The following is a 14,453-nucleotide window of genomic DNA, read 5'->3' on the forward strand; positions in this document are numbered from 1 at the left end:
TGGGAACCTCATTGTAATACATCTGCATATCATCATAAGGACAGCCCGAATCATCCCAGAATCATCGTCCTCCCCCCTTTGCCCCGCTGGATCATCCACCTACAAGCACTGACGTGTTTCACAACAACGTCTATAAGGTGTGGACTTGGTGGGCTGCACTTTATGGGGACCTCGGAGGTGAGTGCACAGTAACATTGCACAGTGCTTGCCTGGGTCACCTGTTGGAGGCGGGTTGGTGGGGGGGGCAAGGGATGCCCTGCGGTTGAGGCAACATGGCCCGCACACGCCCCTGAAGAGCCACAGTGAGCCGTTGTTGGTCGCTGCCCAGCTAGACCCAGGGTCCATAGACACCGCCTTTCATCCCTGTCCATGACTGAGAATCAGTGTTGCTGAAGGCTGCCCACATCTCGGGAACTGATCAGTCACATCTCCAGGATACTGCAGGACTTGGCTCCACGGGAATATGGTGGGCATCCGCTGCCAGTGGCCGTGAGAGTGACCACGGCATTCAATTTTTATGCCAGTGGCTCCACAGGTGACCTCTGTGGGATGTCACAAGCCTCCACCCACAAATACATCCATGAGGTCATGGATGCCATCTTCGTGAGGGCCACACAACTTTGTGCATTTTGAGCAGGACCATGAGAGCCAGGATGCATGAGCGATTGGATTTTCTCAGATGTCAGGTTACCCACAGGTACAGGGTGCAATCGACTACACTCACATGGCACTCAGATCTCTGTCACAACAAGAGGTCAACGATGTCAACTGCAAGGGGTTCCATTTGCTGAATGTGCAGCTGGTGTGCAACCACCAGAAACACATCCTGCAGGTGTGTGCATGGTTCCCAGGGAGTGTGCAAGACTCCTACATCCTCAGTCGGCCACAAATCCCTGCCGTCTTCCAGGGTCTACAGAGCCTACAGGGCTCCTCGGGGACCAGGGCTACCCACAGAGAACGTGGCTGATGATACCCGTGCGGCGGCCTCAGACTGCACAGAGCACAGGGAAGAGGCCCTGGACTGAGACACCTGCCTTTATCTTGTGCAGAAAGGTTTCACGTCTTGAGTGACATGAACACTGCTCATCAGAACAAGGAACCATAGGCAGGGAGACATTGTTGAGACTTTATTTACAATAGTGAACATTATGTACAAGTGGTTAACACCCATATCCAGGCTGTGCAAATACACTTTCCTAACCTTTCTAATCCTGCCGCTACATCTTTGTGCTCCCCAGCCATCCACAGCAGAGGTGGAGGCAGCCGGCTGACTGTTACACCCTATCTGTGATGACCTTGATGGGCGTCTTCTGGAGGGCGAGACCTGGAAGGCCCCGGCCTGCTTTTGGGATCCTGCTGTGCGGCAGTGGCACTCTCCTCGGCCTGTGGAGTTGGAGCTGCTGGGGTCACAGGAAGGGGGAATTCAGATGGGCCGGACACTCCCTGGATGGATGGCTCCACGGGTTACACCTGCTGGCCCTCCTACTTATGGGTGCCCGGGGGCCCCAGGCTGACTCCTTGAGGAGAAAGGTTAACTGGTGAGATCGGGCTGCCCCGCACCCCTTTCGCGTACACACTGTTGGAGGCCAACTATGCCATCGGTGATGGAGTTCAGCCTGCACAGCAGTGCAGGAGCAAAGTCCTGGACCAAGGCTTCCATGGCGATTGCTATCCTACTAGTGTTGACCTCGGTGTGTTGGCATGCCGGCGCTATCACCTCAGTCTGAAGGCAGACATTTCTGGAAAGTTATGTCTTCCTCCGTGAAGACAGAACTAAAGTCATTGCTTAATTGCTCTGCCATTTCCTTGTTCTCTATTACACATTCTCCTGTTTCAGACTGTAAGGGACCGACATCCGTCTTCACTAATCTTTCTCTTTTACTTAAAGAAGCTTTTATAGTCCACTTTTATGTTCCTTGCAGGTTTACTCTCATGGTGGATAAATTGGTAAAGAATCATGTATGGAATGCTGCTCCTGATTGGATGAGGTATAAAATACAAAAGCGGGCATGGAATGCTGGTTAGATCACAGCTGGAATTTTGTGTGCAGTTCTGGTCACCACATTACACAAAGGACATAATTGCTCTGGAGAGAGTGCAGAGGGAATTTACAAGAATGTAGCCAGGATTTGAAAATTGCAGCTGAGGAAAGATTGGATAGGCTAGGGTTGTTTTCCTTTAGAACAGGCTGAGGGATGACCTAACTGAGGTGTACAAGATTGAAGGGCCTAGATGGGATAGACAGGGAAGGCCTGTTTTCCCCTAGCTGAGGGGTCAGTTACCAGGGGTCATAGATTTGAAGTGATTGGTAGAAGGATTAGAGGGGACATGAGGTAAACTTTTTCACCCAGAGGGCAGTGAGCATCTGGAATTCACTGCCTGAATTGGTGGTTGAGGCTGAAATGCTCGACTCATTTACAAGGTACCTGGATCTGCATCTGAAGTGCTGGAACCTGCAAAGCTGCGGACCAGATGTAGGAAAGTGGAATTAAAATGAGCGGCTAGTTTCTTTTTCCCTTTTTGGCCGGTGCAGACATGATGGGCTGAATGGCCTCTTTCTGTGCTGTAACTTTTCTATGGTTCTATAGAGTTATCCATCATGCCTTGCAATCTGATGTTCCCGAGCTTGTCTTTGCAGCTCCAGCAACTGTGACATGACCGATTCTAGAGGCTCATCATCTGACTCGGACTTAGCAAACTTCCGGCCTCCAGCAGCCCTCCGAGTGCCGGGGACCTGGGAAGTCCCTACCTCCGCCTGCTGTGGATCAGACAGTGCGATGTGCTGACCAGATTGTGATCTTGAGGCTACTCTAAAGCTAGGTCTCGCTGAGGTGTGTGTCTCTGCGCTGGTGGGAGGGTGTGGGTGAGCGCTGTGACGGGACTTTGGGGAGGGTTTCAGTGGATGCCACATCTGAGCTTCCCTCAGGCCTTGATTGGAGGCCCTGGGTCATGGACTCTCTGGGATTTTTGGCAGATGTGCCTGCGAAAGCAAGGGGAGACAATTAGTGCATGGCATTGCTCACAGCATGGATGTCTGATGGATTTGCACCGCTGGATCCTGACTTGATAGAGCAGCGCCGACCTCACTGTCAGTACACGAACGGCCCAGATCTTTGCCGGCCCAGCTGAATGGCTCTATTTTGGAAGCCCGTGAGTACCTTGATTTCAGGCATTCCATCACTGGTCTGCAACCTCTCCCCCTTGTGTGCCAGCTTGTCCTGCATGAATAGAGATGGAGAGAGTACAAGCTGGACGTCTGCCAGACCAGATGATAAGTGGTGAGTGGTCCCCATGGATGGGATGAGGACAATGAAGATGTATGTGAGAGTGTGAGTGTGAATGGTGATGTCCCTTGAACTGGCAGTGAGTGAGGGCCCTGTGCACGTGTGATGGGTTTGTGAGTGTGTGAGTGGAGAGTGATGAGAAGAGTGAGTTACCCTGGCGGAATGGATGAGACCACTCAACTTGTTGCGTCACTGGGTGGCTGTCCTCTTTTGCAGGGCATTGGCGCTAACTGACCACAGCTGCTTTCGCCTCCCATGCTAGATTGGTGATGCTGCTGCCCCTCCTACTGCCAGAGCGGGGGTAGAGGACATCACGGTGGGCCTCTACAGTGTCGAAAAGGCACTAGAGGGACGCACCACTAGACGTGGGGGACTGCAATCTTTTTGCCTTTCGGGGCCATCCTGTCTTCCGTGCGGCAGCCGTGGGCTGGAGGCGTTGAGAAGTGTGCACGTGGCTGCACTTTAAATGTGGTGCCTGGCATGATGAAGCAGTGGGGTGATGGCACGGCGGGCGAATGAAAGCCCGCCCGCCATGGAAACGGCGTGTTTCCTGTGAACGCCTAATTAATGCGGCGGGATTGGGACGACACGGCGTGAGAAGCCGCCATTGCGGCCGGCGGGTAAAACATAATTTTCCCCGCCCGCTACCACATTTAGCGCAAATCTGGAACGAGTCCACCCTTGATGTGTGACAAACAGCACTTTCAAAACAACAGAAAGCACAGACAGCACAGTCATTCTTTTGAATAAATCCAAATATTCCTGTCCAAGAATCCTGAAATGAACGGACATCTAACTTTGCAAACGAGGAACGTTTGAGGACTCTGGGTCTATACTGGATGGAGTTTAGAAGGATGAGGGGGGAATCTGATTGAAACTTATAGAATACTGAAAGGCCTGGATAGAGTGGATGTGGGGAAGATGTTTCCATTAGTAGGAGAGACTAGGACCCGAGGGCACAGCCTCAGAATAAAGGGAAGACCTTTTAGAACAGAGATGAGGAGAAACTTCTTTAGCCAGAGAGTGGTGAATCTATGGAATTCATTGCCACAGAAGGCTGTGGAGGCCAGGTCATTGAGTGTATTTAAGAGCGAGATAGATAGGTTCTTGATTGGTAAGGGGATCAAAGGTTACGGGGAGAAGGCGGGAGAATGGGTTTGAGAAACTTATCAGCCATGATTGAATGGCGGAGCAGACTCGATGGGCCGAATGGCCTAATTTCTGCTCCTATGTCTTATGGTCTTATGCTTTCTTAGGAGCTGCCATTTTGTCAAATGTACCCCTCAATTTAGAAAAAAAACCCTCAAACACAATGTGCTGTTCTGCATTACGTGAAACGGCATTTACTATTTAAATTCTATACATCTTTCATCAAAGTAACATACCTTCTCGGGATAAGTAAATGACAAAATATTAGCTTTAGAACTCTTGGTGCCGTTAATTGGACTAGCCGTGTGAGTGCCACTCATATACATCTCGTGTACCACCGATTGCCGACCCCACCAGATGGAATAAGCAGTTCGGAGCAGTACACTTATTTTCCAGTTTTTAACCGGTGTTCCATTTTAAAGTATACAAGACCAGTTTGGACCAGTATTCTTATTTCCCAGTTTTTACTGTTTTTCATTCTGCCCGAACTCGGCCATCCAGGAGTGAAATCAAGAAATGGTATTTTTCTCACACCCTGTGTGGTGGAAATCTATCATCCTAAACCCTGAGAACTGTGAACGCTGCATCAGTTGAACATTTTCAGGACTGAACTTTGTAGAATCTTTTGTTGAGCTGTTGTTCATTCCAATCTACATGGAGACAGGTGTATTGTCAAAACAAAGCTCTTAGCATTGGACTTCATTGTGAACAATTTTTACCCCAGGTGATGTAGAAACAGAATGTAGGAACAATTAGGAGGATTGGCGCAGTCACCACCTTACCCGCAAATTTTGACATCATTCATTTTCACTCATTTGCCATCAATTACACTCAAAAGTAAACATTGAGCTATCATTTGCCATCAATTGCACTCAAAACCAATTATTTAGCCATTCTTTGACACCAATTACACTCAAAAGCAATCATTTAGCTGTGACTTAACATTGCAAATAACGTAACTGATATCAGTGTCATCAATTGCCCCAAATTCCAGTTCTCCAACAGTTGTGATTAGCAACATCAGTAGCATTTGGACACAAAAAATGATCAGAGTTTATTTTCCATATTTCTGCATTTCCGTAGCTTCAAACATCCTAAAACTGAGCAAACTTTAGAAAAAGCGCTCTCAGTTTTAACATAAGTTTCAATAAACTATTTTTGTGTTTTTCTGTTTGGCAGCAGCCGCGTGCTAACCCCCACCCCCAAAGATTGCAGCAGCTTTTTCCCCCACCACCAACCCCCGCCCCCAGAGGAATTTTGCCCCTCATCACCTGTGCCCCCGGAGACATTTTCTCCCGCCCCACCCCCTGAGCAATTTTCTTCTGCCCCCGAAATCCCCACCCTCCTCAAATTGCAACATTTCTCTTCCCCCCCCCACCTCCCTCCTTCCCCTCTCTCCCTTGCAATCTCCCCCTCCCTCCCCTTCTGTCTCTGCCCTCCCGGTCACTCTTCCCCTCCTCCTCCCCCTGCTCTCCCCCTCCCCTTCTCCTTCCCCTGTCCCCTGCTCTCTTCCCCTCCCCCTCCCCCCCTCTCTCCCCTCCCCCTCTCCCCTTCCCTCTCTCTCTCTTCCCCTCCCCCTCTGTCTCTCCAACCACCCCCCTCTCCCCCCTCACCCCTCTCTCCACCTGCCCTTCCTATCAACCTTCCTTTGTCTCTCGCCCACTCCCTCTGTCCCCCTCTCTCCCCCTTCCTACTCCCTCTCCCCCTCTACCTCTCTCTCCTTCCCTCTCTTGCCCCCCTCTACCCTCCCCCTCCCTCTCCTCTTCCCCCTCTCTCCTCTCCCTTGCTCTCCACCCACTCAACCCTTCTCTCCTGCCTCCCACTCTCTCCTCCCACCCCCCTTCTCCCATTCCCCCCTCTCTCTCCCTTCCCCCTCTCTCTACCCCTCACCCTCTGCCTCCCCCTCTCTCCCTCCTCCCTCTCCTCCCACCCTTTCTCCCCCACCTCCTCTCTCCCCTTCCCCCTCTCTCTCCTCCCTTCTCTCTCAACCGCTCTCATCCTCTTTCCCCCACCTCCTGGAGGGAGGGGAGGAGAGGTTGTGTATCAGAGGAGGTGGTAGGGCGGAGGTATGGGGGATGAGTTTTGAGAGAGAGGGAGGGAGAGTTTGGAGACCGGAGGGAGAAGTGGGGGAAGAGTTTGGAGACAGGAGTGGGGCGGTGGGGAGAAGAATTTGAATATTGGAGGGAGAGGATATCGAGGGAAGAGTTTAGACCCTGACCCCGGGCTGGGGGTGGTGGGGGTGGCAATGGGGGGGTGGGGGAGAGGGTTTAAACCCTGAGATGGGGTGGGGGGGTGGGGGAAAGGGCTTGACCCTGAAACTTGGGTGCAAGGGGAAGTGCAGGGGGAGAGTTTAGCCCCGAGATTGGCAGGTAAAGGATTGGTGGGGGGGGGCGGGTGGTGCTGCGGGTCTGTGGATGCAAAGTATAGACCCTGAGACTAAATTGAATTAAGAACTGATGGGGATCTGCTGGGTGCTCTCAAGCATATCCTATATAGTGGAAAGGTCTTTTAGTCTAAATGAATTCAGACATTATTGAAGTAATTAATGTCCTCGTATTTCTCAATGCAGCTTGCTGAGTGTATTGAACAGCTTTAAGCACACAGGATAGCTTTGACTGCACTGGATACATTTGAGCACACTGGATGCCTCTGTGCGTCTTTTGCAATTTGATGTCAAAGTTGGCAAAACTCTGCTGATCTGCGCCCAAACTCATTCCAGATTAGAACGTTTGAAGTTAAATGAACACTGATAGTTTCTGAGTGCATTGAGTGCGAAAATGATGTCAAAATTTTTGGATAGGACTGCAGTCAATAATAAATGTTAGGCAACTTGCATCTCATATAATCTAAATGCATTACTATTAATTTGGCTAAGGATTACACATGTACGTTAGAAATAAATGTAATACATGATACATCACAACAAATTCACATATTAAGTTGAACATTTCACAGATGCAACAGAATTGATAATGTGCAATAATTCCTACAAACTAAAGTATTTGCCGATATAATCCAATTAGATAGCTCCTGAGATAAATAAGAATTCAGACAATTTAGTTTCAGCAACCTGCATCTATTGCAGTTTGCTATAATCCTGGCAAAAGAAACATATTGGAAGCTCCTAATTTTGCACATGAGAAAATGTATTAAATCAATGGCTGTGGTGACGGGGCAGTGCGGTGGGATTACCTTTGTATTGTTTTAGCAGAGTTGGCACAAATTCAGTGGGTAGAATAGCCTCCTATTCTTTAAATCTCTGTGGTTCAAAAATTCTATGCTGAAAGTGAGCTTTCTCTTTGGTACCTTTGCTGGGTTGCGATGAGATGAGATGAAAGAGCGTCTAACTATAGAGCTTGGTTCCCCAAATGTGTGCTAAAAACACCCATTACAACAGTAAGAGAAAAAAAAATCCTAATCTGCAATTTTTAATTGATGTTGGAGCGTCAATGTTGTTTGAGTCTAGCTATTTAATATTAAACAGTGGATATGAAATTTGGCAATCCTCTTAGATTGTGTTGTTGTATAGTGTAGAAGCCTGAATATATTTGAAAGGCTTTCTCTGTGCTGTGCAAGAATTTAAATTGATGTAGTACTCAGTTTCATTTCTAGAGGGTTCCTCGTGTAGTTGCATCAAAACAGCATTTTACACAAAGGTTGACATCAAGTGCAAGAGGAAAAGGGAAAAGGTGAGGAAATGAGATGGAAGCACGATAAAGAGTTATCCTAGGGTTTACCATTAACCAAAAAGTGAACTGGACCACTCATATAAATACTGCGGCTACAAGATCAGGTCAGAGGCTGGGATTCTGTGGTGACTAATTCACATCCTGACCCGCCAAAACCTGTCCACCAACTACAAGGGACAAGTCAGGAGTGTGATGGAATACTCCCCGCTTGCCTGGATAAGTGCAGCTCCAACAACACTCAAGAAGCTCAACATCACCCAGGACAAAACAGCCCCCTTGAGCGGAACCACATTCACCACCATAAACATTCACTCCCTCCATCTCCAGCGCACAGTAGCAGCAGTGTGTACCATCTACAAGGTGTATTGCAGCAACTCACCTAGGTTCCTTCAACAGCACCTTCCAAGCCTGCGGCCTCTACCACCTAGAAGAATAAGGGCAGCAAATGCATGGGAATATCACCACTTACAGGTTTCCTTCCAAGCCACACACCATCCTGTCTTGGAAATATATCGTCATTCCTTTACTGTCGCTGGGTCAAAATCCTGGAACTCCCTCCCTAACAGCACTGTGGATGTACCTACACCATATGGACTGCAGCGGTTGAAGAAGGCAATTCACCACCACCTTCTCAAGGGTAATTAGGGATGGGCAATAAATGCTGACCAAGTCAGCGACGCCCATATCCCAAGAACGAATGAAAAAAGGCTTTAAGAATGTATCTAAAACGCATGGAGAATGCTAGCAAGGCAACCCTAGAAGACGGAGAGATGAGTGGCTGATGGTGGAAGAGAGTGGACGAGAACAGCAATAATCTAGTGTCAGAGAAGTTACATAGGAACATAGGAGCAGCAGTAGGCCATTCAGCCCTCCAGTCTGCTCTACCACTCAGCTAGATGATGGCTAATCATCTACCTCAGTGCCTTTCCTGCACTATCTCCATATCTCTTGATGCCATTATTACCTAGAAATCTGTTGATCTCTGCCTTGAAGATAATCAATGATTGAGCTTCCACAGCCCTGTGGGGTTGAGAATTCCAAAGATTCACCACCCTCTGAGTGAAGAAATTCCTCCTCATCTCAGCCCTAAATGACTTGCCCTTTATTCTGAGACTGTGTATCCTGGTTCTAGACCCCCCCAACCAGGGGAAGCATCCTTCCTGCATCTACCCTATAGAGCCCCTGAAGAATTTTGTAAGTTTCAATGAGATCACATCTCATTACCCATGGGCTGTGATGGTGGTGTTTGGGGCTTTGTCTGTAAGGTATGATTCCATGAGAATGACTAAGTCAGGCTGTTGTTTGTGGGTTTAGTCTGTGGGTCAGCTCTCCCAATTTTGGCAAATGCCCCAGATGTTAATAAGAGGACTTTGCAGGGCCCACAGGGCTGGGTGTGCCATTGTCATTTCCGATGCCTAGGTCGATGCCATGTGGTCCATCTGGTTTCATTCCTTATTGACTTTTCTGGCATCATTTGATACAATGAAGCGGCTTGTTGAGCCGTTTCATAGGACATTTAAGAGTCAAGCATCAAGTTGATTTGGAGTCACATGCAGGCCACACCAGGCCTGAGGACAGCAGATTTCCTTTCTTAAAGGGAGAGCATTAGTGAACCAGATGGCTTTTCTTGTGACAAAGGTTTCATGGTCATCATGACTGAAACCAGTTTTATATTCCAAACTTATTAATTGAATTTAAATTCTATCAGTTGCCATGGTGGGATTTGAACTTGTGTCCCAGAGCATTAGCTTGGGCCTCTGGAATGCTAGTCCAATGACATTATCTCAATGCCACCGCCTCCTCTCAGACGGTTAGTCTCCAGGAATGCTAATCAGCATGTCTACCTGGATACAAGGCCCAATTGATTCACATTGTGATGGAGACGGTCTGCAATGGGGAGGGGTGCATAGGAAGTCATTGCAGGATTGGATTACAAAGCTCCCTAAAGATTTCCCTGAATTTCAGAGACAGATCAGTCTGCCAGGATCCAAGAGAAAAGGAACAGATAGGGGCATCAAGTCTGTATTGTTCACTACACAGGAATGCAGGTGAGAGCTTGCACTCACACTGAAAAGACCAAATCCATGAGGATTTGAAAACAAGACTGGAAGATTCACTTAGTTTGAGTTAGAGGGAGACCCTCACCATGAAAGACAATTCTGAAGTTAAAAATTACCAGGCTGGGAAAGAAAAAGAACAGAAGGAAACCATTGAGAACGAAGAATCATTTTGGACTGGTTCCAGGAGAATTGCACGTCTACTTAAGGGACAGTGTAAAGTATAACCATGAAGCAGGGCATTTCTGGTCATTTTAAATGTTAAAATTGGAAAGTTATTTTTTGTTGGTTAAAGTCGTCTACAAAAATAAAGTGTAGTCAATGTTCACAGAATCACAGAATTTTAACGGCACAGGAGGACATTCGGCCCATTGTGTCTGCACTGGCTCTCCAAATTAGCATTATGACCTAATGTCACTACACTGCCTTTTCCCTGTACCCTTGCACACTGTTTCTGTTCAAATAATTATCCAATGCCCTATTGAATGCCTCGACTGAACATTGAACCTGCATCCGCCACACTTCCAGTCATTCCAGACCCGAACCGCTCGTTGTTTGAAAATGTTTTTTTCTCACGTCATATTTGGTTTTCATTTGTTGCAATAAGTGTTGTGAAACTTGAAATCTTGTTGTCTGATCCTTTAAGCCGATCACTGGGGGTGGAATTTTCCATGCCCGCTGGCATTGGGCGTGTTCGGCAGCATGAGCGGGCAATATGTTGAGAAGGCCAAAAATCGGTTTCACAAGGTCCTGGAACCAGTTTGCAATTGTCCGTCAATGGCGGGCCGTGTTTCCCACTGTTGGACATCAGGAACCTCATTGTAATACATCTGTATATCACTATAAGGCCAGCCTGCGGAATCATTCCCTCCCCCAGCTGGATCATCCACCCACGTTGGTAGGAAAACACTCCAGCACAGAACACGTCTTGACAAGTCTCATGAGCAGGAGTCGGGACTTACCACCAGGGCCTTGGTCACATCATGGACATCCGAGGAGCAGAAGATGCTGGAGGCCAATGGGACCCTGAAGGAATATCCATAGCATGCTGGATGGATTCTTGGACATGCTTCCGTCGCAACAACAGCGCACTGAAGGGGGAAAGTCACCGTTGAGGGTCTGCTCACAACAGACCGATGGTCGAGGGCGTGGAGAGGGAGGTCGAGGATCGACTCGGAGAGGAAGATTGTCGGTGGGGGAACAAAGGTTTAGGAGGGAGTGAGGTTGGGAGGGGGGAAGGATGGTGTCGAGGGTGAGGTTGGGGGGAATGAAGGTGTTGGGGGGAGGGACCGGAGGAAGTAGGAGGTAACAGGATAGAAGAGAGCAAGTGGGGAGCTAGGTGCAAGGGGGATGGAAGGAGTAAGGGAAGGATTTCAGAGTGGGGAGGTAATTCAATATTTCATTTAAATTTTCAAACACTCCCTCATTATCCAATCTAATTAGAGGAAAATCAATTTCAGAGTCCTGCACTTCTAACTCTTTCTCATCATCCACCATCACTGATACCTCTTTTTGTTCCTCTTCCCTGTCAAAATACCTTTTAAGTATATTTACATGATGCACCCTTTGCTTTCATTAAATAATTTACTTCACTCAATTTCTCTTCAATCCTCTAAGGCCCACTAACTCTTGCATTTAATGAATCACCTAGTACTGGTAACAAAACTAATACTTTCTGTCCAGAAACAAAACTGTGAGCTTTAGCTTTCTTATCTGCCTTCACTGTCATCACTTGCTGTGATATCTTTAAATGTTCCCTAGCCAACTCACACGCTCTGTTCAATCTTGCCCTGAAATTTGATACATAGTCCAGCAGAATAGTTTTTAAATTTTGAGCCATCAATTTCTCCTGAATCGATTTCAGTGGTCCCCTTACCTCATGACCAAAAACTAGTTCAAACGGACTAAAATCAGTCCATGCATTTGGAGTGTCTCCAAAAGCAAATAACAAGAATGGAATTCCTGTATCCCAATCCTGTGGATAATCCTGACAGTACACTCTCATCATATTTTTTAAAGCTTGCTACCATCATTCCAAAGCTCCTTTTGACTCCCGATGATCAGCTGTTGACTTAAACGGTTTTATCCCCAAACTGTTCATTATTTCCTTAAACAGCTGTGACATGAAATTTGACCTCTGATCTGATTGTATTTCCTTAGGTAAACCATATCTTGTGAAAAAAATGCAATTAACTCCTCCACAATCTTCTTAGTTGTAATATTTCTTAAAGGTATTGCTTCAGGAAAACTGGTAGATACATCCAATATTGATAGTAAGTACTGATTTCCACTTTTAGTCTTAGGGAGGGATCTTACACAATCAATAAACACCCAGGTAAAAGGTTTTTCAAATGCTGGTATTGGGACGAAAGGCGTTGGCTTAATCATTGCTTGTGGTTTCTCTGTTACTTGACATTATGACAGGTTCCACAGAATTTGACTACATGCAACCCTGGCCAAAAAAAATACCTCTGTATCTTTTCATGTATTTTCCTAATTCCTAAATGTCCCCCCCATCCCCACCTGCCCATTGGAATTACCACCCCCCCCTCCCCCCGCATTGGAATTTCATAAACAATCCTCAGAATCTCAGTTCTACGCCCAAATGGAATAACAATCTGATACACCTCACTCCAGATTTAATTTGCTGAGACATGATCCGACCTCCTCCATTTTCTCATTAAAATATCTCCCTTAAGGTAATAACATACTGGAATACATTTATTTTCTGTTTCCGAATAAGCTTTCTGATATAATTGCTTTAATTGCAAATCATTTTTATGTAGCTCCACTACGCTCCTTGAGTTAAACATTTCAGTTGAATTGTCCTGTAGTCTTTCCTCCTGAACAATGTTATCAAACACAGTGCCTGCTAATTGGATTTTGACGCCTTCTTCTTGCTTTTGAATTGCCTGCCTGTCTTGTTTATCTTGTTCTTCCCGATGAGCTTTTGATCTCTTTATCACAGAATCTGGAAACAATCCTGGTTGCTCCCTCTATAACACCTCTGTTGGAAACACTTCTACAGGCTGCTCAGCTACCATAGGCATCACCCACATTTGTTATCCAGCTATATCATTACCCAGAATAAATTGAACACTTGCAATGGGCAATTTTTCCACTTCTGCAACTATAGCTTCACTGGTCCTCCATTTGCACTTTAAATTTACCTTCCACAGCGGAATAGGTTTAGCATCTCCATGAACCCCACTCAGTATCGCCTGCTCCTGCAATACTCCCTCTGAAACAAATATCACAATCCAGCAACGTTAAAGGTTGACTCGTCCCTGTGTCTCTTAAAATTTTAACATCTTTACCTACTCGACCCTGTACACATGGAAAGACTTTCCCTTCACACACAAAGGCTGGGATATTCTGGCCCTGTCACGGGCAAGATAAGTCGCGGGCGAGGTGGCGCCCCAGCCAGAAGTCCATTGACTTGTGGTGGGACCGGAAGATCGCAGTGGCAGGCGGGCGTGGAAAATCCCACCCTAAATCTTTAAACACCTTGACAAGCTGCTGCTCAGAACTCTCTTGGGTAAATTGTGAACACGTTCCCACTTCTTTATCGATCACTGATTCTCCATGTTTTACCTGTACACGAACCATTGGTTTCTCCTGTGCCTGAACCTCAGAACCCACAGTGCTTTTACTTCCAGAACTTTTCTGTGCCCCAAAAATTCCAACAGACTTTTCCTGCAATTTTCAATAAACTGACTCTGTGTGCCCCACTTTATTACAATGAAAACACCTCAATTTTCAAATATCACTTCTGCCTTCAGCACCTTCCTGATTATTCTGAGAAGAAACTTCCTTGGATCTTCCAGCTACTCCTCTTCCCTGACTACCTGCCTTCCTTTCACCTTCCCACTTTCTATCCTTTTCCAATTTGAAAGAAAAAAAGGTTTAGCTCTATGAACTAACTCCTAATCACCAGCTTTCTCTGCTGCTTGTCTGACCGAATCAACCCTCTGTTCCTCCACATGAGTTCTCACTACCGAAGGGATTGAATCTTCAAATTCTTCCAAAAAAATTACTCCCTAAGAGCTGCAAATGTTGTTTCTATTTTCAACACCTGTATCCACCAGTGAAAATTACTTTGTTTTACTCTTCAAACTCAGTATAAGTTTGCCCAGGCTGTTTTCTCATTTTCCTAAATTTCTGCCTTTCTGCTTCAGGAACCAATTCATATGCACTCAAAACAGCCTTTCTCACCACATCATAATTCATCGATACCTCTTCAGACAGTGAAGCATATCCCTCATCCGCTCTAC

This window comes from Cetorhinus maximus, chromosome 9 (genome assembly GCF_964194155.1).
Source record: "Cetorhinus maximus chromosome 9, sCetMax3.hap1.1, whole genome shotgun sequence".
Classification (NCBI taxonomy): Eukaryota; Metazoa; Chordata; class Chondrichthyes; order Lamniformes; family Cetorhinidae; genus Cetorhinus; species Cetorhinus maximus.